Here is a 26,506-nt window from a genome sequence, read left to right on the forward strand (position 1 = left end):
CACAGGGCGGGGAGGACTTACCAAGGATGTCCGAGGATTCTTCAAGGAAGTATAAGGGATATGCAAGGATGTCGGCAGGATACTCACGGATGTCGGCAGGATACTAAAGGATGTCGGCAGGATATTCAAGGATGTCGACAGGATACTCAAGGATGTCGGCAGGATATTCAAGAATGTCGGAAGGATACTCCAGGATGTCGGCAGGATACTCAAGGATGTCAGCAGGATACTCAAGGATGTCGGCAGGATATTCCAGGATGCCCAAGGATTTTCCTGGAGATTCTATTACTTACCGAGGTCGATGCTGCTTCGCTGGTCTGTTGCTGACTGTCCCCGTTCTAAGTTAGGTCGCCCTTTTATAGTGGAATCAGCCACGTGTTCTGTGGTGGATTAACGGGACCTTGTTTACCACTCAACCAAGTGTTTGTAATGGAGCAACGGGAACTTGTTTACCAAATTTAAACATCCCAACAACACAGCCAGTGATCATCACCACATGGTAGTGATGACTGCTGCCTCGTTGTTTTTGGGCGATAACGGCGGATCTCTCACTCTCTTTATCTGTAATGTGGCCTCAGAACACAAAAGTCGCTCACATAGGTTAAGATTAAGTTGATTTATTTAGTATATGCAAAAGAAAAACAATTCAATATGAAAACTTCAGTGGGTGTGGGCAAAAATGAACCCAGGTGATTTTTGGTCGTCACAATATGGATAGACGTGCACACATAGCCAGGTCGACTGACTCAGCTCGTCGAGACATTTATGTTGGTATATATAAATAAAGGTCCAGGACCATCATTTCCATGCGATCTCGATGAACTTATAATACGCTCCCCACATGGTGATGTAGGGTTTAAAAATTAAATTTTTTAACCAAAAATTTTGACTTTAGATTCACGTCCCTTATCACCACCGAATTCAACTTTTTAAAGTTCTTACTTACATTTTTGGCAACATTGGATGTCATTTGGTATTTTGCGGTTTCCAGTGGGTAAAAACTTCTCCATCAACAATTATAGACATAGGTCTTCGTTGTGGTATAGGTATCATAAAACTGTACCAAACGATTTCAGGTATTTTTTTAAGATGACCGAATTTGGGGTTTCATGTGGTCAACAAACGTCTCCCCCAAAATTATGGCATTAGAACTTTCGTAATTCTACAAAATGCTTCCGAAGCATGTTCAACTACATCATAGCAATATCAAAAGATAGTGGATTCTAACGATAACTCTCGATCGGATCAATCGATTCGTTTCAACCTTTGGCTTTCGTAATATTTTGTCCAATATTAGTTTGAGTTCGAAGATGGGTTATATCGATCCACTCATTTCGGTACCTCCCCCACAGAAGTTCGAAAATGTTCCGAAATATTGTACGCACAATAACTCTTGAAGGGAGTAAGCGATTTGGTCCATACTTTGCACATCGTGAATTTTCTACCAATCTTAGATGACACAATCGGTCCATTTCTTCAGGTACCTCCCACACAAAATTTCGGAAAAGTTCAGTTTAGGGCCAGCTCTCGAATCGCTTTGGTTTTTTGTAGCAACTTGTATTTACTGCCCTACTTACTTCCTGAGAAAATAGGCCGATAGTTGCAAAAGAACCCCTATGGTACCGTGTGAAGTGGTTAGAGCGCATGATAACTCTCGAACGGATCTGCCGATTCGGTTCAAAATTCGACCTTCGTAATATTTTGTCCAGACTTAGTTTAAATTCGAAGATAAGCCATATCGGTCCACTTCTTCAGCTACGTCGCCGGCAAAAGTTCAAAAATGTTCGGAAAATTGTGCGCACGATAACTTTTGAAGGGAGTAACCGATTTGGTCCATACTTTACAATTCCTAATATATCTACCTAATATAGATCAGGTTCGAGTATGGATTATATTTGTCCCCTCCTTCGGATACCTCCCACACGAAATTTCGGTAAGTTCACTTTAAGACCTGTTTTCGAATCACTTTAATTTTTGTTGAAGCAACTTGCGTTCGCTGCCTTAATTACAAAGGTAAAAGTTTTTTCGGGGGCAAGTCCATACTTCTTGAGAAAACAGCCTGAAAGGTGTAAAAACCCTCTGTGGCACCTTATGTAGTGGCTGGAGAGCACAATAACTCTCGAACTGATCAACCGATTTGGTCCAAAATTTGGCCTTCGTCATATTTTGTCCAAGATGGGCAATACCGGTCAATGATGGGCAATACCGGTCCACAACTTCCAGTACTAGTAATGGTATGCACGATATTTCTTGAACGGAGCAACCAATTTGGTCAAAACTTTGGATAGTTTGTGAAAATTTCGTTTATCTCGGCCCGCATCAGTCCTCTCCTTAGGGTAACTCCCCCACAAAAAGTCAACATTTGTGTTTAAGTGCTGTTTAGGGTCTGTTCGAAGTTCATGTGGAAATGTATACCAATACTGTTCATTGTGGCACTGTTTACAGCGATATTATGTTTTCCGTGGACAAGCCCATGGTACCGGGCATAATGGTCCAAAAGTTTTTCGATGACCCACTGAAATGTTTGGCGCGATATCTATCGAAAATATATGACTCCTAATATAAGACTTCCATAATGGACTATGTCGTTATATTTCTTTAAGTACCTCCTCCACAACAATTTTGAATTTTAATCCTAATCCAGATTTTTGTCTGCAAGTTGAAATGTCCAAAAAGGGCCACAAAATTCTGTAAAAACCTAAAATAAAGTTGATCTGTCCGTAGATGATAGTTTCAATTCACGTAGGCTGAGGGTATATCTCTGTCGGCAAAGCCGACTGATACTTGTTTACTTGTTTTTAAAATTATTTGATTCATTTTTGCTTTAAATGAAACATATATTTTATACAACCAGTGGAGTTTGGTAGTAGTTCGAACGAACGAATAAATGAATCGTCTTACTGAAACAGGCCATTAATCTATGTATATCAGTCAGTCGTTTCCATAAACTCTTCTTCGTATTTTGTGTTCAATAATGGTCAATGTAAATGTTATTATCACACCAACAATCAATTTCTCCATATCTTACATTTCTATGTTATCCTTTCAGCTTCTTTTCAAGCACCACGACTACAACAATGTTAACCTATGCAACATCATACGTCAAATGTATAGCAACATGTATCTCTACATTGTAACCAAACATTTTCGACCAGTTCGTGTCATAAGTGTGTTGTGGTTATTGTATAGCTTACGAAGTTTACACTTCGTATTTCGACGAAATTCTATGATTTGTCCCGAGGATTTTCAGGACTATTGAGTTACTGTTAATAAACGAAACAATTTAGTTGTCGTGCGACCACTTAACGTGACGTTAATGTTACTCGTCTGGTAGAGCAGCAAAAACGAATAAAATTTTTTAAGTGTGCCATCATTATTAACAACATCCAATCAACCAAAAAGAAGGCAGAAGAAATTATTTATGATCAATAAATTTTTAATAATAATAAAAAAATTGCAATAAAAAAGATTAAAAAATAGGGTGTGGTGGAAAATTAAAAAAAATGCTTGGTTTTTAAAACGAAAAGAAATATTTCAAATGTGTTTAAATACCAATGGTATTAATGGTGTTTTAAAATTAAAAGAAAAAAAATATTTTAAGAATTAGTTGTGAATAATTGCATCGTGTTATTTTTGCAAAAGTCAAGAATTTCTAACACCACCATTCGACAACAAACCGAAAGAGAACAAGTGAATTTTAATACAATTTCCGCTTCCGTTCGAACAACTTCCGTTGACCGTTGTTGTTTTTGTATTGCATTTTCTTGCATCGTTAATAGTTTACAATTGCCGTGCTTAGTGTTGTTGTTGCTCTTATTGTCGAAGTTTAAAAATATACACACACAGTCATACAGTTACAGTTTGCACGCGGGCACGCACATCTAGCCCTCAACATAAATAGTGTTTCCTGTTGTTGTTCGAGCCGTTATTTATGTACTATTGTAAGTGTTTGCTGTCATCCGTATTTTGTTTTTGTTGTTTTCTCTGATCGAAAGACTACCACATGTTTGTGGAGTTGTACAATTTAACCGCCAGCGACAGTGGTGTACTAAAGGCAAACAAACACACGCACACACAGAGACACACCGGACCAACATTACCACAACTATTCTCTGCCATCACCATTGCCGTTTGGCTATTAAAACATTACAAAACTATTGTCATCGTAAAATTGTTTATATCCTCTTTAGAGTTGCCATGCAGAATTTCACCAAAAGTTTACTTGCAAATCGACCAAAGTAAAATTTGACTATTTCAGTACAAACAAAACTTAAGATGAATATAGGAAGAATAGAATAAAAATAAAAATAGTATTAAAATTGTGTATATAAAATAACAGGTTTCAGTTAATGAAAAGCGCAGAAAAGCTTAATGAAACAAAAGCTTATTAATATATCTTTATAAATAAAAAAACATCCTAATACGCCTGAAGATCGGCTTAACCACCCGTGAAACGTAGCGTTATGGTTGGATGCATGGGACTTCAGTAGACTCCTAATTTTTCAATTTACATATTTCTAAGGTCTAAACAGCTCAACTCGAAAGAGAATTAATTAAAAATCAAATGTCGTTCGTTGGTAATGGCATCAATTGCGAATGGCTGGACCGATTTCGATAATTCTTTTTTTGAAATCTTCGTCATAGCCCAACGTAGGTTCTTGTGTAACCAGTTTTACGTCCACTTTTTTCAATTTTCAATTTTAAACTTTTCTAAAATAACTACTGAACTGATTTTCCTGAAATTGTCATGGAATGTACAGGGATGGCCCCCGGTGAAAATAGGCGGGGCATTTCCCCTATACCCTATTTTTTTAAAAAATTATATATTTAAAATAATAACGAATGTAACGGCTTGGAAACAATTGTGATTGTGTCTCCGACCCAAAGACTTGACCACGCCCAATTTTTAAAATATGTTACATCTTCAAAACTACTCAACAGGGATTGTACAGGGATGGCTTCCGGTGGAAAGAGGATGCATGTTTTCTTGAATTTCGAAGGGGGCGGAGTACTTCCCTTTGCCATATTTAAAAATAAAGGCCATATCTTTATGAATAATTTCAATTTTTATTTCAACTTAAATTTGCAATTTAAAGTTTTTCTGCAAAAACTAATGAACAGATTTTCCTAAAATTTATATATTTTTAAAAATCACTATATTTGCAAAAATTACGCATGTATCGGTTTAAACATTTACAGATTAATCTACAAAGTAGTACTTCTTTGGGACCTAAAGACCCGACCACGCCTGTTTTTATACCCTCAGCATTTATGCTAACGAGGGTATATACACTTTCATGCGGGCAAAATTTGTCTCATCGAAATAATGGTTTTAAACCCCAAGTATGTTTGGACGAAATCTGTTTCAGACAATTTGCAGTTGATTTAGCAATGTCCGTCTGTCTGTCTGGCTGGCTGGAGCGCACGATAACTCTTGAACGTATCAACCGATTTGGTCCAAAAATTGGCTTTCGTAATATTTTGCCCAAACTTAGTTTAAGTTCGAAAATGGTTTATATCGGTCCACTCCTTCCGGTACCTCCCCCACAAAAGTTCGAAAATGTTCGGAAAAGTTGTGCGCACGATAACTTTTGAAGGGAGTAACCGATTTGGCCCAAAGTCATTGGTACAAAGTCATCATGAAATTTTTACAAGACTTAGATGAGGTTCCGATATGGACTCTAGCGGTCCACTCCTTCGGGTACCTCCCACACAAAATTTCGGAAAATTTCTGTTTAGGAACTACTCTCGGATCGTTTTGATTTTTGTTGCAGCAACTTGTATTCGCTGCCCAAATTACGACAAAACAGGTTTCATCAGGGGCAAGTCCATATTTCCTGAGAAAAGAGTCAGAAAGCTGTAAAAAATCCCTACGGTATCATGTGTAGTGGTTGGAGCGCTCGATAACTCTCAAACGGATAGGCCGATTCGATCCAAAATTTGGCGTTCATAAAATTTTGTCCAATCTTAGTATAAGTTCCAAGATAGGCCATATCGGTCCACTCCTTCAGGTACATCCCACACAAAAGTTCAAAAAGGCAACAACAGATTTGATCTATACTTTTCATATCGTAATATCTCTGCGGGACATAGATCAGGTTTGAATATGGACTATATAGGTTCACGCCTTCGAGTACCTCCCACACAAAATTTGGGAAAAGTGTAGCTTGAGGCCTGCCATCAAATCGTTTTGTTTCTTTTTGTAACAACTTGTATTTTTTGCACCCATTACGACATTCTTTCTGAAAAAATTGTCCGAAAGCTGTTAAAAAACCATATCGCGTCATGTGTAGCGTCTTGAACGCACGATAACTATCGAACGGTTTAGCCAATTCGGTTCAAACTTTGGGATTCGAATCCCTTTGATTTTTTGTAACAACTTGTATTTGCCTTCCCCATTACGACGGTACATGTTTTTTCAGGAGCAAGTCCTTACTTTTTGATGAAATGGTCCAAACGCTCCAAAAAGCCTGGCGACACCAATTGAACTGGGTAGTACGTAAGATAACCCTCGAAAGGAGAAACTGATTTAGTCCAAACATTGTACATCGTATTATATAGACGTCAGAAGTATTGTGTGTTATCTATTTCCTTTAGGTCTGAGGCTGAGGGTTTTTCTCTGCCGACCAAGTCGCCTGATATTTTCTTAATTGTTATCTTTGTAATAAGCAATACGCTTTAATAAGAACATCTTACATACTTACTAAGATTAAACAGAACATTTTGAAGCTAGCCAGAGTAATATTTTCGCCTTGGCGCATTTAGTAAGGAGATAGTATTACACACTACCCTTTTAGTTCCACTGTCAGTTCGTGTCTACAAGTCGTTTATAGTCAGATTATTTTTAGTAAATCGTTTTTGATATCCTCTACTTAAATATGGAGGGTATATTCACTTTGTTTTTCGATTTTCATAGCATTGAATCAATAATTTCTGACCGTATATTCTTAATCAATGCAAAATTCTGATTGGATATGTCTGTCCGAATGTTGAGATAGGACTCTATTTGCAAAAATATGGCCGCAAACAAATTTATGAACCACCTGATTTTAGATATTTTGAAGGTTTTCACCTAATTTTCTAACAGAATTTGAGGTAAATCGGTATTTGGGATTCCCATGGAACTTTTCCCCAAGAAGTTGTGTGCACGTTCTGGTATAGCTTCTGTAAAACTTTACTATCAATTCTAGGTACCTTTAAATTTGTATACCCTCAGCATTTTTGCCAACAAGGGTATATCACCAATATTTTTGAAAATTTAACATAGCTGAAGCCAAAAATTAAATATTTTTGGATAAAATGAAATGTGTTTGGACGTGGCAAAAAATATTGGCATTAAAAGATAATTTGCGTGGAAGCTGTGGCTATATTTATGTTAAAAAATGGGTAAAAATGGGTTGAAGCCAAATTGTCTTTTTTGTTTTCTCTCGATTTATGAGTAACGATCTTCTCACGATTTTCTTGTCAAAGTAAAAGTAGAAGCCACCTTAATAAGGATTATCACTCCAATGTATAACTTTTCAAAATTTTATCTGCGTCTATCACTTAATGATGTTGACAATTTGCAGCCAGATTTTAAGTGTTTTTTAAATTTTCTTCTAATTTCATTCCACAAACATGGTTTTCAAATAATCATATATAGGATTGTAGTACTAGCGATTCTGAGGTATTTAACACGTATATTGTGAATGTAGTCTACACAGCTTCATAGAAATCTGCATCCAAATGCGGAAATTTTGTGCAAACATTTTTCTAAAAATCATATTTTCGGGTCTAATATTTGCAATTGTCATTACAATACCTCGTACTCCATTGCACATTTTAGTTTTTTACGTTCCGGATCCAATAAATCGCGTATTTTATCGCGATTGTGCAGCATCTGCGTTTTAGCGGAAACAGAGATTTAAAAACTTCACTGATAGGGGAGCTTCATTCATTTTATTCCAAAAAATAGTGTGTGATGCTACATCCCCGGTTCTTGATTGATCGCCTTGAAATGGATATATTTATGTCAATGTACATTTTCATGGCGACACTGAAATCGGATGCGGACAAAAATTGTATACATTGCGCAAATTAGCGATATTTTATAGGTGTTTTTTTTTTTTTAATGCTGAAATGCAGCCGATGCTACATCTTAGCCTCCAAGTTAAATTTCGAAAAATATATATAATTAAAAGATATGATCTGCTGTACATAAAAATCACATGCAGACAAAATGATTTTGATAATTACGTGATTTACACGTATTTTAAAATGCATATAAATTAAAATGGGTTATGTGACCTCTATTTTCATTTCAGAAGCTTTGAGATATATCCTCAGCAACCCAATTATCTTCCTCAATAGGGAAGCTTTTATATGAATGTCTATAAAGCAAAATCCGTATATTTTAAGTGGAGATTTAAGCACAATGAAGGAAGTATTCCTATAGATTTTTCCAAAATGTTATACTACATAATGAATGTGAAAAAAATATTCTTTCAAACAAAAAATTATTTTTTTAACCAAAATATGTGTTTATTTTGGCTGTGACATCGAAAATATAATACCAATCTGTGTGATGTTAGTATCATTCGATTCGCCGTGAAGTTTTGCTTCCATACGAATTTTTTCGTAATTTTATAGCGGGTAAAGGGTCCTTTATTTTGAAAAAAGTTGACTTACATTCAATAATTTATCAATTTATTATACATTTCGCGAGTACTGAGTAACATTTAACGAATATTATGCAATCTACTAACTCAAGCCCTTCCAGATAACTTTTAGTAGCAATTGCTCGCGGTAAAATAATTAGCGTTTTTAAAAATATTTTTTTCTTTAAAACGAAAATAATACCGCCATAACTTTTGTCCGCATCAACATAAAACTGGCTCGCGAGCGGATTCGTACTGGGAATTTGTTTCTTAACCTATGTACGAAAAATCTTTGATGTAGCGCGAAAAAAATTTAACATTTTTTTTTTTTTTTGAAATGGAATATGAAATATTTGACAACATTTGTGATATATCAGAAAAAATTTCTAAAATTGTCATTTACATTTCAAAAAAAAAAAAAAAAAAATCAATGATTTTTGGTACATAGATTAAGAAAAAAATCAGCATTCCAAATCCGTTTTCGTTACTAACTTTGATCGTTGCGCGCAAAAGATATGACCGTTTTAATTATGATAATTAGAAAAAATTCTAAAAAAATCGCGGCATAATATAGTTAGCTGTTATATCCTATAATCGTTAACTGAATTTGTAACCTTTGCGATGATGCAAAAAATAATGGCAAAGTCTCAATGGATTCGCGAAAAATCAAATTTGTTAAATAATTTCACGTATTTACAAACATATTTCTGAAACAATAGCGCTCATACTTACGAAAAATATATAAAAAAAATTATAACAGCATCCAGACATTTTAAGGAATAAAATGAAACCTAACTTGTGAAGGTTGGAGCTATAGTATTCATGTTATTTGCAAAAATACGAAGAAAATATTACAAAAAAATTAAAATCAGATTATTCTAATTTTATTTTTTTGTGGTTTTATAGGAAAAGTTGGAGAAAAAATGTTTGAGTTCTTCGGCATTTTCGTCAAAATTTCACGCAATAATGATGATATTCCTTTGTAACAAATTTTTCCCTTATAATTTTCCTAGTGGATAACATTATTAGAACCTTATATTAAATCACAAAGAATTCCAATTGTGGCATAACGTAAAAATAATGTTATATTGAATATTACAACATTTGAGACGCATATAAACCGCATAATTATGAAAATGACATGATGCGCATCCGATTTTCCAACACAGCGAATCAATCCGTCCTATTTGATGCACAGTTTGTCAAATTCTATTTGGCGGCCAGGATGTAGCATCTGATGCATATTAGGGTGCAAAATACAGTAAAATGGTCATAATTTCCGCAAAGTTAATTTACATTTCCGATTTCAATAATCACCATTAAAAAATACATCATTCTATGCCGTTTCAATGCGATCCATCAAGAACCGTGGATGTAGCATCGCACTCAATTTTTAGAAAAAATCTATTAAATCTCTGGATTTACGAGAGTTTTTAAATATCTGTTTTCGCGCAGTTTAAACACGCGTATCGATCTATTTATTTAAGTAGAACTGACACATCCAAAACGCGTTTTAATATGCGATATTTTCAAAATAATTTTTTGCAAATTTTCGAAATTTGAGGGGTATCATATCCGCCGATCTAGTGGGTGGATTTTTACGAGTCGTGGCTTGTGAGATTCAGAACGTAAAAAAACTAAATTTACGCAGGTTTCCACGGAAATCGAATGACGTTTGTAAATTTTAAACCAAAAAAATAGGTTTTAGAGAAAAATTTACGCACACAAATTTCGTGTTTGGGCGCAGATTACTGTGATCCTGTGAGGGCTACACCCTCATGTTATACATTAAAAAATGCGAAATGGCGAGATCTGCAATCAAATAATAAGCTTTTAGGGAAATCCAGATGCGCGTCCCGATTAGAGCAAAAATTCAAATAACCTCATTTTTCAGGTTTCAAAATGTCAGGATCCGTTTGAGTTAGATACAGTGGATATATTAAAAAATCATACATTAGAAACTTCAACTCTGAAGTGTACTCTGTAACTTCTCCTTTGAGCATTAAGCTCTACATTGTGTTGTAAAACAACTAAGTGGAAAATAACATAATGAAACTCGTTTCCTTCAACGATATTTTTCGATTTTTTTTACATTAGTACGACCACAGCTTCCGCTCAAATTATTATTTTAAGAAACCCCTCGGTGAATCGGGTTAAAACAGTTTATTTTACCGAAATGCGGTCAAAAGTTATGGTATAGTAAAACTGATCGCGAGTTACAATACCCCATACCTCAGTTTCAACATAAGTTAATTTTCTACAAAAAGCTTGATATGTACACTTTCATAAGGGCAAAATGAGCCTCATCGAAATAATGGTTTTAGACCCCAAGTATGTTTGGACGAAATCAGTTTCAGACAATTTGGAGTTGATTTAGCCATGTCTGTCCGTATGCCTGTCTGGAGCGTAGGAACAGATCAACCGATTTGGTCCAAAATGTAGTTTTCGTAATATTTTGTCCAAACATAGTTTAAGTTCGAAGATGGGTTATATCGGTCCACTCTTTCCGGTACCTCCCCACAAAAGTTCGAAAATGTTCGGATAATTTGTGCGCACGAAAACTCTTGAAGGGAGTACCCGATAACTCTCGAACTGATCAACCGATTTGGTCCAAAATTTGGCCTTCGTCAGATTTTGTTCAAACTTAGTTTTAGTTCGAAGATGGGCAACACCGGTCCACAACTTCAGGTACTTCCCCCAAATTTTTAAAGAGGTCACTAAAATAGTATGCACCATATCTCTTGAACGGAGTAACCAATTTGGATATCCTAATATTTTGTATACAATGGCCCATATCGGTCCTCTCCTTAGGGTACCTCCCGCAAAAAACTTCAAAATTTGTGTCTAAGTGCAGTTTAGGGTCTATTCGAAGATCCTTTGGAAATGTATACCGATGCTGTTCGTTGTGGTTCTGTTTACAGCAACATTATGTTTTGCGCGGGCAAGTCCATGCTTCATGGCATACTGGTATAAAAGTTATACGATGACCCACTGAAATTACTAGTGTGCGCGATATCTATCGAAAATATATGACTCCCAAAATAATATCCACTTCCATAATCGACTAAGCCGGCCCATTCCTTTAAGTATCTCCTCCGCAATCCTTTTGAAAACCCCTTAAATACTCTTTTTGTGAATAAAGTGCGAGAAATAGCTATTTATTTCTCCAAAAACTTGCAAAAATTTTTTTGCGAACTAATGGTAGTCTTTAGGTGCACGCCACGCCCTTATCTTCCAACATTTTACTTATTTCTTCTGGTTTCCTTTGTAACAAAGTGTTTACTATCGAATCCCAAATAGAAATTAACTGTGTGGCCTCGAACAAAAATTGAGGGGATTGCATTATAACTGTCGATCGAAATGATTCTCAAAATATGTATAACCTATTACTATAACCTCCTCCATTAAATTTCAACACTTTTCGATTTAATCCAAATCTAATTTATTAGAAAAACGTCCGCATCAATTCCGAACGTCCACAATCGTTAATATAAATATTCAAAAAATAATTATTTCCACAAAGGGCCACACAATTCTGAAAACCCCTTTAAACGTTGGAAAATATATTGGTTTTATAGTCGATATTCGATCTCTCCATATATGGAAGTCTTAAGTCGCACAGACTTAAAACATCTACATTGAGTATGTGTGGACGAAATGTGTTTCCGACAATTTGGAGTTGATTTAGCAATGTCCGTCCGTCTGTTTGTTTGCCTGTCTGGCTGGTTGGAGCGCACGATAACTTTCGAACGGATCAACCGAATCGGTTCAAAACTTGGCTTTCGTAATATTTTGTCCAAACTTAGTTTAAGTTCGAAGATGCGTTATATCGGTCCACTCCTTCCGGTACCTTCCCCGCAAAAGTTCGAAAATGTTCGGAAAATTTGTGTGCACGATAACTCTTGAAGGGAGTAACCGATTTGGCCCATATTTTGCACATCGTGAAATTCCTACCAGACTTAGATGAGGTTCCAATAGGGAACTCAATCGGTCCACTCCTTCGGGTACCTCCCACAACAAAATTTCGGAAAAGTTCAGTTTAGGGACTGCTCTTGAATTGCTTTGATTTTTGGTGTGCCAACTTGTATTCACTGCCCCCATACGACGGTACAAGTTTCATCAGGGGCAAGTCCATACTTCTTGAGAAAATAGCCTGGATGTTGTAAAAAATGCCTATAACCCCGTGTGTAGTGGTTGGAGCGCAAGATAAATCTCGAACGGATCTGCCGATTTGGTCCAAAATATGGCCTTCATAGTATTTTGTGCCAACTTGGTTCAAGTTTGAAGATAAGCCATATTGGTCCACTTCTTCAGGTACCTTCCCCACAACAGTTCACAAATGTTCGGAAAAATTGTGCGCACGACAACTCTTCATGGTAGTGACCAATTTAAACCATACTTTAGACATCATAATGTATCTTCCAGATATAGACCAGGTTCGAATATGGACTATATTTGTCCATTCCTTCGGGTATCTCCCAAAATGTTGGATAAATTCACTTTAATACCTTCTCTCGAATCATTTTGATTTTTGTTGAAGCAACTTGCATTCGCTTCCTCAATTACGACAGTAAAAGTTTTTTCAGGGGCAAGTCCATATTTCTTGAGAAAACAGTCCGAAAGTTGTAAAAAACCCCTATGTCACCATTAGGGTGGGGCGATTTGAACACCACCACGGGCGCCTGAATTTTCTGATTATTGGGATTGTACTGAGCAAAAAAGTCCACTAGACCATATGCCTACGGTGAAAATCGAGCCCCCGGATTTTGACTTGAAGTTTCTTTTCAAGGTTTTTTGGATATTTTGGCATGTATGTAACAGCCAAAGAACGCAAAAGGAAATTTTCAGGATAGGTCAAGTTTCTGAGATATGGTTTGGCCAAAATATCCTTGAAAAAAATTTCAAGTCAAAATCCGGGGGCTCGATTTTTACCTTAGACATATGGTCTAGTGGACTTTTTTGCTCAGTACAATCCCAAGAATCAGAAACTCCAGGCGCCCACTATCATTTTTTCCTTCCCTACAAATCGCCACGGCCTAGTCACCATATGTGGCGGTCGGAGAGCACGATAACTCTTGAACTGTTCAACCGATTTGGTCCAACATTTGGTCTTCGTCATATTATATCCAAACTTAGTTTCATGGGCTATACCAGTCCACAACTTTCGGTACTTCTCCCCAATGTTTAAATAATGTCACTAAAATGCTAGGACGATATCACTTGAATGGGGCAACCAATTTAATCCAAACTTTGGATCTCCTAATATTTTATCAAAATTTAGTTTAACTTCTAAAATGGCCAATATCGCTCCTTCCTAAGGGTACCTGCCCTACAAAAGTTCAACATTTGTGTATTAGTGCAGTTAATTCCTAATCCACGTTTTTGTTGGCAAGTTCAAATGGCTAAAAGGGCCACAAAATTCTAAAGAGATCTTAAATACATTCGATCTGTACGGAGTTGAAAGTTTCGCTTCACATTGGCTGAGGGTATATATCTGTCGGCAAAACCGACTGACACCTTTTTACTTGTTAATTTGTGTTTTAAAATCGGTCCAAAAGCAAAAGTGGTCGAACCATTTTCGATATAGTGTTAATTTTGAAAAAAAAAAAAATAAATAAATACAAATTAAAATAAAAAAATAAATACAAAACCGAAATACCAAATTTCAGCCTTTTCGTTGGGTTGATGTAGCCACAACCTTCAAAATACCGAAAATCGGGAGGTACCGTTTTATGGGGGCTATATTAAAAAGTGGTCATATATCGACAGATTTTATATGGAACGTTTATTACCCCAAATGAAAACCAAATACCATATTTCAGCCATTTCGGTGGAAAATTGAAGCCACAACTTTCAGAATACCGGAAATAGGGAGGTACCGTTCAATGGGGCTATCTTTGCCTCAATAAATTAAAAGCTTCTAAATCAAAAATTAAAGTTCTAATTTTTGAAATGTGTTTTTAAACTTGATTAATTTCACAACTGAAAAAATGTATGCTTTCGCGTCGAGGCGTGGATATCTCCGAAACTAGTGCGGATAGGATAAAGTCGACCAAAAATTCAGAAAGAGCATACCGGAAAACCTTAGAAACCACCTATATCTCAAAAAGTCAAAAATGGCATATTGAACACTTAAGCATGACACCGACGATATGCCAATGCTAAATTTCTGTGAAAGATCAAGCATAAAGTGTTTTAGTGCTCCAAAAACACAAAAAACTTGTATGTTGAATTATGCCAAACTCGTAGTAAATAAGCTGTAACTCCTTGATTTTTAGAGATATCAGCATGAAAATTTGGCACAAGAGAAAGTAGTAGTCGTAGAAACAATAGAAATTTGTTAACTCAGAAAACGGATTTTGAGCTATGTTGAGTAAATGAGCGATATTTTTTTTCAACAGTGTTGGCGGTGTGTCCTCCACTATACTGATATATGTATGTAGATTACTGAAGCAGAAGAGAGTATTTAATCATATCCACATACTCGTATTCACCTTGTAATGAATTTCTGGTCTATAATTTATATTACCATATTTGCCAAGCAGTTGTGGTCGAAAACAAAACCTAAAACACAATGACAACCCTATTTCCTCTTCCCCCTATGTATGTATGTTTTGTAGTTATCCTTTATTTTTTGCTGCTCATAGTTTATTGTGCGTATATTGCCGATAGAAGTGCCTGACAATGTGTTATTTTTACGAGTTAAACATCCTGTAAACACCGGAAGACCTTCAGGCGTTATTTGAACACATTCCATACTCTTGCCACTACCACGCAGCACCACCTACCTCAGGGTGTAGCCTTAGGTGAAGCATATGTTGATGCCAACAAACGACCAAACGATATGGGGAAGCCGCGAACCCACCAACATTTATGTCTCTATTACTCAATGCATTAATGAGTATTTTGCAACTATTTTAGTGGCACTCTGTTGTGGGTCCTTTTGTGCTGCAGCAGCACACATCACACACGCATGTTCTACGAGTACTACATATTGTAGAACAATTGTTGTAACAACAAAAAGGACTCTGAACATAACAATAATGTGGGGTCATTTCGCTGCAAAAAGTTTACAAAGTTTCATTCAACGGGGAATACACTTCGAGAGCGGTAGCATAAAAATCATTTAATATCATGTGTTCTTTACACTTTTGACACAGTAATAAAAGTTTTAACACATTTTTGGGGGTAGGACAATTTATGTGATGGAAACATTAATGTTTAAGAAAAAAAATAATTACCGTTAATGGGGTCATGTAATTTATTTTAATTTTCACCTCAAAAATTTAAAAATGAACTGCTCTCCTCTAAGAATTTTCAATCAAACAATCTAGTAATCAGATTATATTACCGAAAATAAGAGAACAAATATGAGAAAAATTATATATACAAAAATGTTGATTAGTTTATCTAATTCATATTTCTATTCGTATTTCATATTATGATGCAGAAGCATGATAGAAGACCAGATCCTCCAACTTGCACTTTCGCGGTTAAAGGCGCCAAAATATTTGAGGTCTTTATAACAAAAAATATCATTTTGACAGGTTGATATCATTCGAGCCATTAAGAATTTTGATTTACTCTCGGAGGCAAAGTTGAACCATGAAAGAAAGAACAACAATTGTGAACACATAAAATCCACTAAACTTCATCTTCTAAATCAAAATCGTCAAAGCCAATCACAGTCGTAGCATTAAAAAATCGTAGTGTTCCACTGATCGGATGACTATAAAATAACGTACCACACATGTAAACAAAATTCAAGATTGCATGCATTATGTAAATGTTATATTCATGTATTTCTAAATCGGTTGAAAAAATTGAGAAATATGTGGATTTCATCGATTGGACCATAAATGCGGGTTTAGAGAAAAAATTTTTTGTAGCAGGATATTCGTGCGGCCCCCGTTACGTCATTGCAATTCTTTTCGAGGGCAAGTCCATATTTCACGAGATAATGGCGCATAACCTCAAAGAAAACACTGCACTATGTCGCGAGTTCAAATAAATGGTGGCCAAATATAATAGGAGTTGGCGTTGTCAGATGAATTTTGGTATAAATACTTATAGGTACTGACAATGTCGAGAGCAAAAAATTGGGAAGGTCGGTCCACGTTTTGGGATAGCCCCATGCAATGGTACTTCTTAATGTTTCGGTATTTTGAATATTTTAGCTAAACTTATCAACCAAATTGGTTGAATTTTGAGATGCGAGGTTTTCACTTTATAAAACACTTTTCCGATATATACCTCCCGATTTTCGGAATTTTTGAAGATTTTACGTATGTTTCACGCCCAAATACGACGAAATTTTGCATGGAAGGTTCCCAATGGACCAAAAAACTTTTCTGATAAAAATTATGTACATAGGTCTACGTTTTGATATAGTTCCAATAGAACGGTATCGCCCGATTTTCGGTATTTTCAAGGTTTTAGCCACATTAAACAACAAATGTAGCTGATATTTGGTATTTAGTCTTCGCCAGGTCTTGCGAAATAGTTTTACAGAGAATTGTTGGTATTGGTTCACGTTCTGATATAACCCCCGTGGAACGGTACCGCCCAATTTTCGGGTTTTTAAGGTTATAGCTACATTATCCACCCAAAATTACAGAAATTTGGTGTTCAGTCTTCATATATTTTTTTGAGTTTATTAAATACATCAACATTTTGTCTTCAAATAAGAGAATTTTCCTTAAATTTTTTTTGACCGGTTAATGGTCAATAAACGGCTCATTTTTTTGTTAAAAATCGAAATTTTGACTTTGTATTCTTTTCCTTGACGGTGTATTCTTTTTCGGGGACAAGTCCATATTTTTTGAGATATGGCCCTGGAGCTCCAAAAAATCTGCCGGCACTAACTTAACTTGGTTGTACCTAACATAACACTCGCGTACATACTTGGATTACGTCCAAATATGGACATTGTTTTATAAGGAGGCGATACTGTCAGTGTATTGTCTCAATTTGAACTTCTATACCTCAAAAACGGTAAAACCTACGAAAATATCACAAAGGTCAATGTGGTGTAGAATTTTTCCAGCTACAACATTTTCTTTAGGCCCATTTACATAAGACTCGCAGTTTCCAAGCAAAATCGTGAAAACCTAAAGAACCGCTAAAAATGTGAACTTAAATCACGATTTATTTGAAAATTCCTCCGGCGATTTTTTTTTTGTTTCTTGATATTTCTCATCTATGAACATTGAAGTTTCAAAAATCTGCAAAAACTTCCCAGGTGTAAGCACCTTCCATTTAAATTTGGTTAAGGCACACCGTGTACATCGTACCACTCCTTAGGGTATCTCCCACACAAATTTTGGAACATGTAAAGTTCAAGGTTTTTTTATACCCTCAGCATTTATGCTAACAAGAGTATATAAAGGGTGTTTTTTTAAGCCCGATAGAACTTGAAATTGTAAAAAATAACACAAAAAATGAAACTGTATTCAATTTTTTTTATTCGAAAGATCAATACGTGACATTAACATTTGAAAATGATTTCGTGCATATGGGCACCGCGGCTGTTCTTGACGAAGTGCATTCTGGACGTCCAATTTTTGGCCACTTTTTCAAGCACTGCTGGCCGTATGTCACGAATAACACGAACAATGCTGGCCTCCAAGGCATCAATTGTTGCTGGTTTATCAACATAAACCAGTGACTTCACGTAGCCCCACAGGAAATAATCGAGAGGTGTCAAATCGCGCGACCTTGGAGGCCAATTTACAGGTCCACTTCTCGAAATCAACTTATCGCCAAATTTTGACTTCAATAAGTCGATGGTTGCGTTCGCCGTATGGCACGTAGCGCCATCCTGTTGAAACCACATCTCCTCCGGATCAATGTCATCCATATTTTCAAACAAAAAATCATTGATCATGGTGCGGTAACGATCTCCATTGACCGTAACGCGAGCTCCGGCCTCATTTTTGAAGAAATAAGGTCCGATGATGCCACCAGCGTGAAAACCGCACCATACGGTGCATTTTTCTGGATGTAATGGAGTCTGTAGGGTCTCTTGTGGATTGGTCTCACTCCATATGCGGCAATTTTGCTTATTAACAAACCCGTTAAGCCAAAAATGCGCCTCATCGCTGAACACAATTTTGCGATAAAACAACGGGTCTTTTGCCAACTGCTCTAGAGCCCAATCGGCGAAAGAACGACTCATATAATGGTCTCGTGGCTTCAATTCCTGCACCAGCTGGATCTTATACGGGTGTAGGCCGAGATCTTTACGCAAAATTTTCCACGACAGAGCCCCAATTCCTGCGACCGACGACGAATCGATAAATTTGGATTTTCTTCCACACTTTCGTTTACAGCGGCGATATTGTCTTCAGTACGCACATTCCTTCGACGTGCTGGTGTATGTGGTACGAAATCTATCCACAGTTCGACGAATGGCTTGTTCAGATGGATTGTACGCCATACAAATGACGAAGTCGTCTATAAGTTGCGCGAATCGACAACTGATGTTCAAAGTAAATTTGGATAATTTCGTAGCGTTGTTCAAGCGCGAGTCTATTCATGATGATTTGTCAGAGTATACTGAAACAAATAAAAAAAAAAAATTTCATCAAAATTTAATTTTTTGTGTTACTTTTTCAATTTAAAGTTCTATCTAGCTTAAAAAAAACACCCTTTACATACGGGCAAAATGTGCCTCATCGAAGTAGTGGTTTTAGACCCCAAGTATGTTTCGACGAAATGTGTTTCAGACAATTTGAAGTCGATTGAGCAATGTCCGTCCGTCTGTATGTAAGTCTGGTGCGCACGCTAACTCTTGAACGGATCAACCGATTCGTTCAAAATTTTGGCTTTCGTCCAAACTTAGTTTAAGTTCGAAGATGGATTATATCGGTCCACTCCTTTCGGTACCTCCCCCACAAAAAATTGAAAATGTTCGGACTTAGATAAAGTTTAAATATGGATTCAATCGATCCACTATTTCGGGTACTTCCCACACAAAATTTCCGTAAAGTTCAGTTTAGGGCCATCTCTCGAATCGCTTTGATTTTTGTTTTAGCAATTTTTACTCACTGTCCCCCATACGACGGTACAAGTTTCATTAGGTGCAAGTCCATACTTCCTGAGAAAATAGCATGAAAGTTGCAAAAAAAGCCCTATAACACCGTGTGAGGTGTTTGGAGCGCAAGATAACTCTAGAACGGATCTACCGATTCGTTCCAACATTAGTACCTTAGTAATATTTTTTCCAAACATAGTTTAAGTTCACAGAAAAGTCATATCGGTCCACTCCTTCAGGAACCTCCCCCACAAAAGCTCAAAAATGTTCGGAAAATTTTTTCGTACGGTAACTCTTGAAGGGATTGCCCGAATTGGTCCATACTTTACACATCCTAATATATCTACCAGATATATGTAGATCAGGTTCAAATCAAATGTCCTCTCCATCCGGTCTCTCCCACACAAAATTTCGGATAAGTTCACTGTAAGACCTGATATCGAATCACTTTGATTTTTGTTGAAGCAACTTGCATTCGCTGCCTCAATTACGATGGTAAAAGTTTTTTAGGGGCAAGTCCATACTTCTTGAGCAAACAGCCCGAAAGGTGTAAAAACCCCATAGGCACCATATGTAGTGCCTTGAGATCAACTTCCATAATTTTCAATATCAATTCATTCCTTTTAGTATCTCCTCCGCAAAACGTTTGATCTTTAATCCTAATCAACATTTTTGTCGGACAAACGCTCAAGCTTTTTAAAACCTCCCTAAATACATACGTTTTTTTGGGACAAAATTGTTTCAGTATACACAGGCTGAGGGTATATCTATGTCGGCAAAGCCGACTAATATTTTTTTACTTGTTTTAATCGTTTTCGATAACGTATTAACAACAATTACAGTAGGCAGTCAAATAAAGTGAATTGGTAAACTGAGGCAAAACCAGGAAACTAGCATTTTGCGTACACACTACTTATGAAATGTGGTTGTGTGTAAAAGAATCGGATTTTGTCGGATGTAATTTTTGCAGAATTTTATTCGAAAAGGATGCCTGTTTTGTGTACCAAATGGCCGAAGCTGCAATTTGCTGAAATTTTTAGATAGACTCCATGAAAGAAGCTAAATTCGTGAGTAATGTATAACATGCTATTCCTTCAATCAACATAACGCTACTTTATGTGTAAATATTTTATGTAAACATTTTTGTTCACAAAAAGGAAGACTATAGCCTCCATTGAACAGTACCTCCCGATTTTCGCTATTTTAAAGGTTGTGGCTTCAGTGTCCCCCCAAAATGGCTGAAATTTGGTATTTAGTCTTTGTTGTGGTTACAAAACTTCCCATATGCAATTTGTCTGTATAGGTTCACGCCTTAGTAACAGTACCTCCCGATTTTCGGTATTTTGAAGGTTGTGGTTTCAATATTCCTCCGAAATAGCTGAAATTTGGTATTTTGTCTTCGCGGGGGGTATAACAACTTTCCTCTGGAAATTTGTCGATATAGGTCCATGCCATAATATAGCCCCCATAGAATGGCACCTCCCGATTTCCGGTAGTTAGTCTTCGTGTGGGGTATAAAACTTTTCCCCAGAAATTTGTCGGTATAGGTCCACGCCTTCATATAGACCCTATAGAGCGGTACCTCTCGATTGTCGTAATTCTGAAGGTTGTGATAACAATATCCCAGCAAAATGACTAAAATTTGTTATTTAGTCTTCCATGGGGCTATAAAATATTTTAGAAGAGAATTATTAGTACAGGATCACGTCCCCCCATTGATTTTCGGTATTTTGGTGGCTATTGCCTTACCGAAATATCGCAAGTTTGGTTTTTAGTCTTCTTTGAGTCTAAAAACTTTCCGCCAGAAATTTGCATGTATAGATCGATATTTTGATGTAGCCCCCATATAACTTCACCTCTCGAATTTAGGTATTTTGAAGGTTAGCAACATTGTTTTACCGAAATTGCTGAAATTTGGTATCTAGTTTTCTTCATTAACGAAAGGAAACTAATTGTTCCATTTTACTGCAATACAACTCGTGGTGGAGGGTATAACAAGTTCGGCCCGACCGAACTTAACACCGTTTTTATCTGTTATTCATTTACACGGTCATAACTTTTGAGCAAATTAACTTTTTTAGCCACATTTTTGAACTTTGATGAAAAACACTTCATTTGGTCCAACTATAATCATATTTTATGGTATGCTGCCATAGTTCACGTATTATAATAGTGCTAACCTTGGCTTCATCTATATTAATTATACCCTCAGCATTCATGCTAACGAGGGTATATAAACATTCATACAGGCAAAATGTTCCTCATCGAAATAATGGTTTTAGACCCTAAGTACGTTTGGACGAAATGTGTTTCAGACAATTTGGAGTCGATTTTTGTAATGTCCGTCTGTCTGGCTGGCTGGCTGGTGCGCACGATAACTCTCGAACCGATGCGCGGATTGGGTCCAAAATTTGGCTTTCGTAATATTTTGTCCAAACTTAGTTTAAGTTCAAAGATGGGTTATATCGGTCCACTCCTTCCGGTACCTCCCCCACAAAAGTTTGAAAATGTTCGGAAAATTTGTGCGCACGATAACTCTTAAGGGAATAACCGATGTGGACCATAGATTGCACGTCGTAAAATTTCTACCAGGTTTAACTGAGGTTCCAATATGGACTCAATCGGTCTACTTTTTCGGGTACTTCTCATACAAAATTTTGGAAAAGTTCAGTTTAGGACCAGCTCTCGAATCGCTTCGTTTTTTGTTGGAACATCTTGTATTCACCGCCCTCCATACGACGGTATGGGCAAGTCCATACTTCCTGAGAAAATAGCCTGAAAAATACAAAAAACCCTATAACAAATGTGTTCTTCTTTGACACAGCGGTAACGAAGTTTTTCGGCAATTTACACACATACGACCCGAATGCATAGAAAGAGCGTACGAAAAAGAGATAATGTTTTGATTTGTTTTTGTTTTGTAGCGTGCGTGCATAAAAACACACTAACACACAGTCATAAGTTGCCAATAGTTTGAATACATTCACATTTTGGGCTGTTCTCTTTTTGATCACGTCTGCCCTATAACACCGTGTGTAGTGGTTAGAGCGCAAGATAACTCTCGAACGGATCGGCCGATTTGGTCTAAAATTTGACCTTCGTCATATTTTGTCCAAACTTAGCTTAAGTTCGAAGATGGGCAAAAACTTCCGCTACCTTCACCTCAATATTAAAAAAATTCCACTAAAAATGCAAAATTGAATGCACGATGTCTCTTGAAAGGGGCAACCAATTTGTTCAAAACTTTGGATCTCCTAATATGTTGTCCAAATTTAGTTAAACTTCCAAAATGACCGATATCTATTTTCAATTTCGGAAGTTCAGGTGTCCAATCGTTTTTATTGTCATAAAGAAATCAACTATCGTTATTTCCCTAAAGATATTTTGGTGTCCAATCGTAGATCTTATCACGAAGAATTTCTTAAGGCCGATATTGGTTTTCTGGATAAAAAAAAATATTCTGAGCAATAGTGAGTCTATCAATCATGAAATTCTAGCACCTAATCGCGGGTATGTATATGACGAATTCTATTGCCCAATCGTGCATGTAAATAGACTATTTTGGCGTCCAATCGTCGGACTTCTCTTATAGAAATTCTGGTTTCCGATCGTGAATCTTCTCATAAATTCATCAGGAACTAGGAAAACTCTGGCAACCAGTCTTGAATTCTTTTTAAATGAAATTCTGGCGTCCAATACAAGATCAATACATGCATACATTCTTTTAGCAAAAATCCATGAACAAAATGTTTCCCAATCTACATTTTTTATACTCTCAGCCTTTAGTCAAAATAAACCTCATCGAAATAATGGTTTTAGGGCCAAGATGTGTTTGGAAGAAATCTGTTTCAGAAAACTTCAAGTCGACGTAGCTATGTTCGTCCGTCTTGGTGGAGGACACGATGGTTCTCGAACAGATCGGTCCAAAATTTGGCTTTCGTTTTATTTCGTCCAAATTTTGATCAACTTCGAGGATGGAACATATCAATCCATTCTTTCGGTAACCTTCCACAGAGTATTTCAAAAATGTTCAGAGATGTGCAGTTTAAGACCTCTCTCGACAATAAATAATTGGATAAGTGTAAGCTGAAGACCTAAGTAGTCATGGCTTCACTTCCTTTTTGCTAATAATTTAGTTATAAGTAAATAAATTAATAAATAAAAACACCTCTCTGGAAACGCTTTCCTTTTTTGCAACAAGTGTTCTCGGGGCCACTATTACTACAGTACAAGTTTTTCAGAGTCAAGTCCATACTTTCAGAGGAAATGGCCCGAAAGCTGTAAAGAACACCTACGGCCGTCATGTGTAGTGACTGGTGCGCACGACAACTTTCGAACCTTATACTGCGGTACATCCTTCAAAAACCATCAAAATAGTTGTTAAATGCAGTTGAAGGTCTGTTCGAGGATCCTTAGAAATGTTTACTGAAGGTATTCCTTGTGTTTACAACGGTATTGTGTTTTTCGTGGGCAAGTCCATATTTCCTGAAAAAAAAACTGAAAAATATTCTGTGACGAACTGAAATGACTGGTGGGAGCAAAATCTTTTAAAAGGAATGACTTCCAAAATAAAATCTACTTCCAAAATGAACTATGTAGGTCCGGTCCATTTCTTTAGGTACCTTATCCGCAACACTTGTGATCAATGATATAATCCACATTTTGTCGCCAAGTTCATACGTCCGAAAATGGCTACACAATTCTGAAAATCTCCTAATACATAGCTTTAGGTTAAAGGATTTTGGTTGGCCCCTATTCGATCTGTCCATAGATAAAAATTTCAGTTCACACAGACTCAGGGTATATTCCTGTCCGCAAAGCCGACTGATTCTTGTTGAGATTTTGACGAAGAAGAGAATCTGTTTCCGATCAGTATTTTTTTATTTCGTTTGCCGTCACAAAGTCCTTTGTCAAAGCAGGAAAAGGGAACATTTCTACAAATGTGCATCCACAATTCCCAAAATACAATTCAAAGAGTAACACTATGCAACACTGAAAATGCAAACAACTTCTAGTATGAATTTTTTGAAAATACATGTTTAGACTACAAAAACCCTGGTAGGGTTTTGTCCTGTCAGATCCAGTTCGGATTTTAAGGCGTCATCTAAATCGGGCTAAATCTACACGTTTTTGCATTTATCAGGCCTTTATCTCAGAAACGAATAGGAATTTGGCCTTGCAGTCTTTAGCAATATTGTAGCCCTGTACTAGTAGAACTTATCTTCTGAAAACCCCACATAAAAAAACTCCTTCTACGGCATCAAAATCTATAAAATATAGAAAATTTTACATAACTGCTGACATTTTGGTCAGTATGGGCTAAACTATTGGGAGTTGAACCAAGTAACCTTTTGCAAAAATCTTCCAAATAAAGCTCTCAACAACTCTTTAGAACATTCTGAAACTCTAAAATGCTTACTTCATGTTGTTTCAGAGGTATTTTGTATCATATTTTTTACAACACGTATTTCAAATACAGTTCACACCAACAGTTTATTCTCGCATTTCAGATTTCACTACATTATTGAAATTTTTATTAAATCGTCGTTGAAAAATGTACTGAAAACAATGACATGTTCTGAAGAGTTGTGTATTACATTCCAGGGAATATTTTTCCGAAAGAAAATATTCAGAAAAAATTAACGGTTTTGGAGATACGGTGCGAAATGTATAAAAATTGTCGAATTTTTGCATATATTTTGAAATTTGAGGCAATAAATGTAGTTTTTTGAGTTCATTATTTCACCAAATATTTCATTCTTGTCCTTATCTACAAATTTGCTTCAGAGGTAAGAAGAAGGTTCGCATTGGTTTCAGAGATATAGCAACAAATTTCTTTAAAAACTCAATATTTAACCATGTTTAGATGCGGCCATAAAATCCGAGCTGGATATGACACAACAAACCCAACTAGGGTTTCTGGTCGTTTGGGTCTGTACTTTCAAAAAATCTCCAGTTCGAATTGTTTGCACAAGATCACCTTAAAAATGTTGCACAGTGTATACACTTTGAAGGCAATGACTCACTCCAACTTGTTTTCCAAATATTTGCTTTAGGCTCTAATGTGCAAGTTTGCTTCGGAGGATATAATAAGATTCGAACAGGTTTCAGAGATATAGGTCTCTTAATTGATTTTATGGGTAAACATATTTCTCTACCATAAATTGATGTAAGCAGTAGTTATTCCAGATGACACAAAAGCAAGGGTTGTGCAAAAGGACATAACTTAGCTCTTGGTATTTGCCATTTTGAAATCAATAAGGATCACTATTCACTACATCATCCATTAAGTTTTTGGAATTGTTTATATTTGTTAATTAATCTCTCAAACTACCCCCACGCCAATGTTTCAGTGATTTCCACACATATCGCAAAACTTGCAATGTTAAATATTTTTCACATACATTTTCAAAATGTTTTTCTTTAAGTATCATATCAACGGACCTCTTGGAATTAGAAATTCGTGAAGTTTTCTTTCTTGTAGCCTTAAATTTTCAATCTGTATGGATAGCTTTGAGACTCAAAAAATATTTCGTTTTCCTTTTTAAACTATGCCACTTGCTACCATTACGTTTTGCATGTGTGGGTAAATAAATTCAGTGTGTCCTAGAGTGAAATGTGTATTTGCTATTTTTAAAATTTAGCTTATTGGCTTTTCACTCATAGATTTCATTACCTATTTGAACCGAAAAGCTAGAGATTATTTTTTCGAAAATCTTTGAATTTCCGTCTGAAGGATAATTATACCATTTTACTAGTTTAATTATTTTTAATATTAGTGATGAAATTATTAAAGTAATATTTGCTTGTTTGTGACCATTATGAAAATTACTCA

At 36.2% G+C, this 26,506-nt stretch overlaps 1 pseudogene; it reads left to right on the forward strand.

The window, feature by feature from the left end:
• Nucleotides 1–3,285: 3,285 nt before the first annotated feature.
• The window catches only part of LOC141398444 (uncharacterized), a 266,339-nt pseudogene continuing 243,118 nt past the window's right edge, over nucleotides 3,286–26,506 (forward strand).

The sequence above is a fragment of the Musca autumnalis genome, unplaced genomic scaffold, assembly GCF_047663935.1.
Source record: "Musca autumnalis isolate F117 unplaced genomic scaffold, ASM4766393v1 scaffold_3, whole genome shotgun sequence".
Classification (NCBI taxonomy): Eukaryota; Metazoa; Arthropoda; class Insecta; order Diptera; family Muscidae; genus Musca; species Musca autumnalis.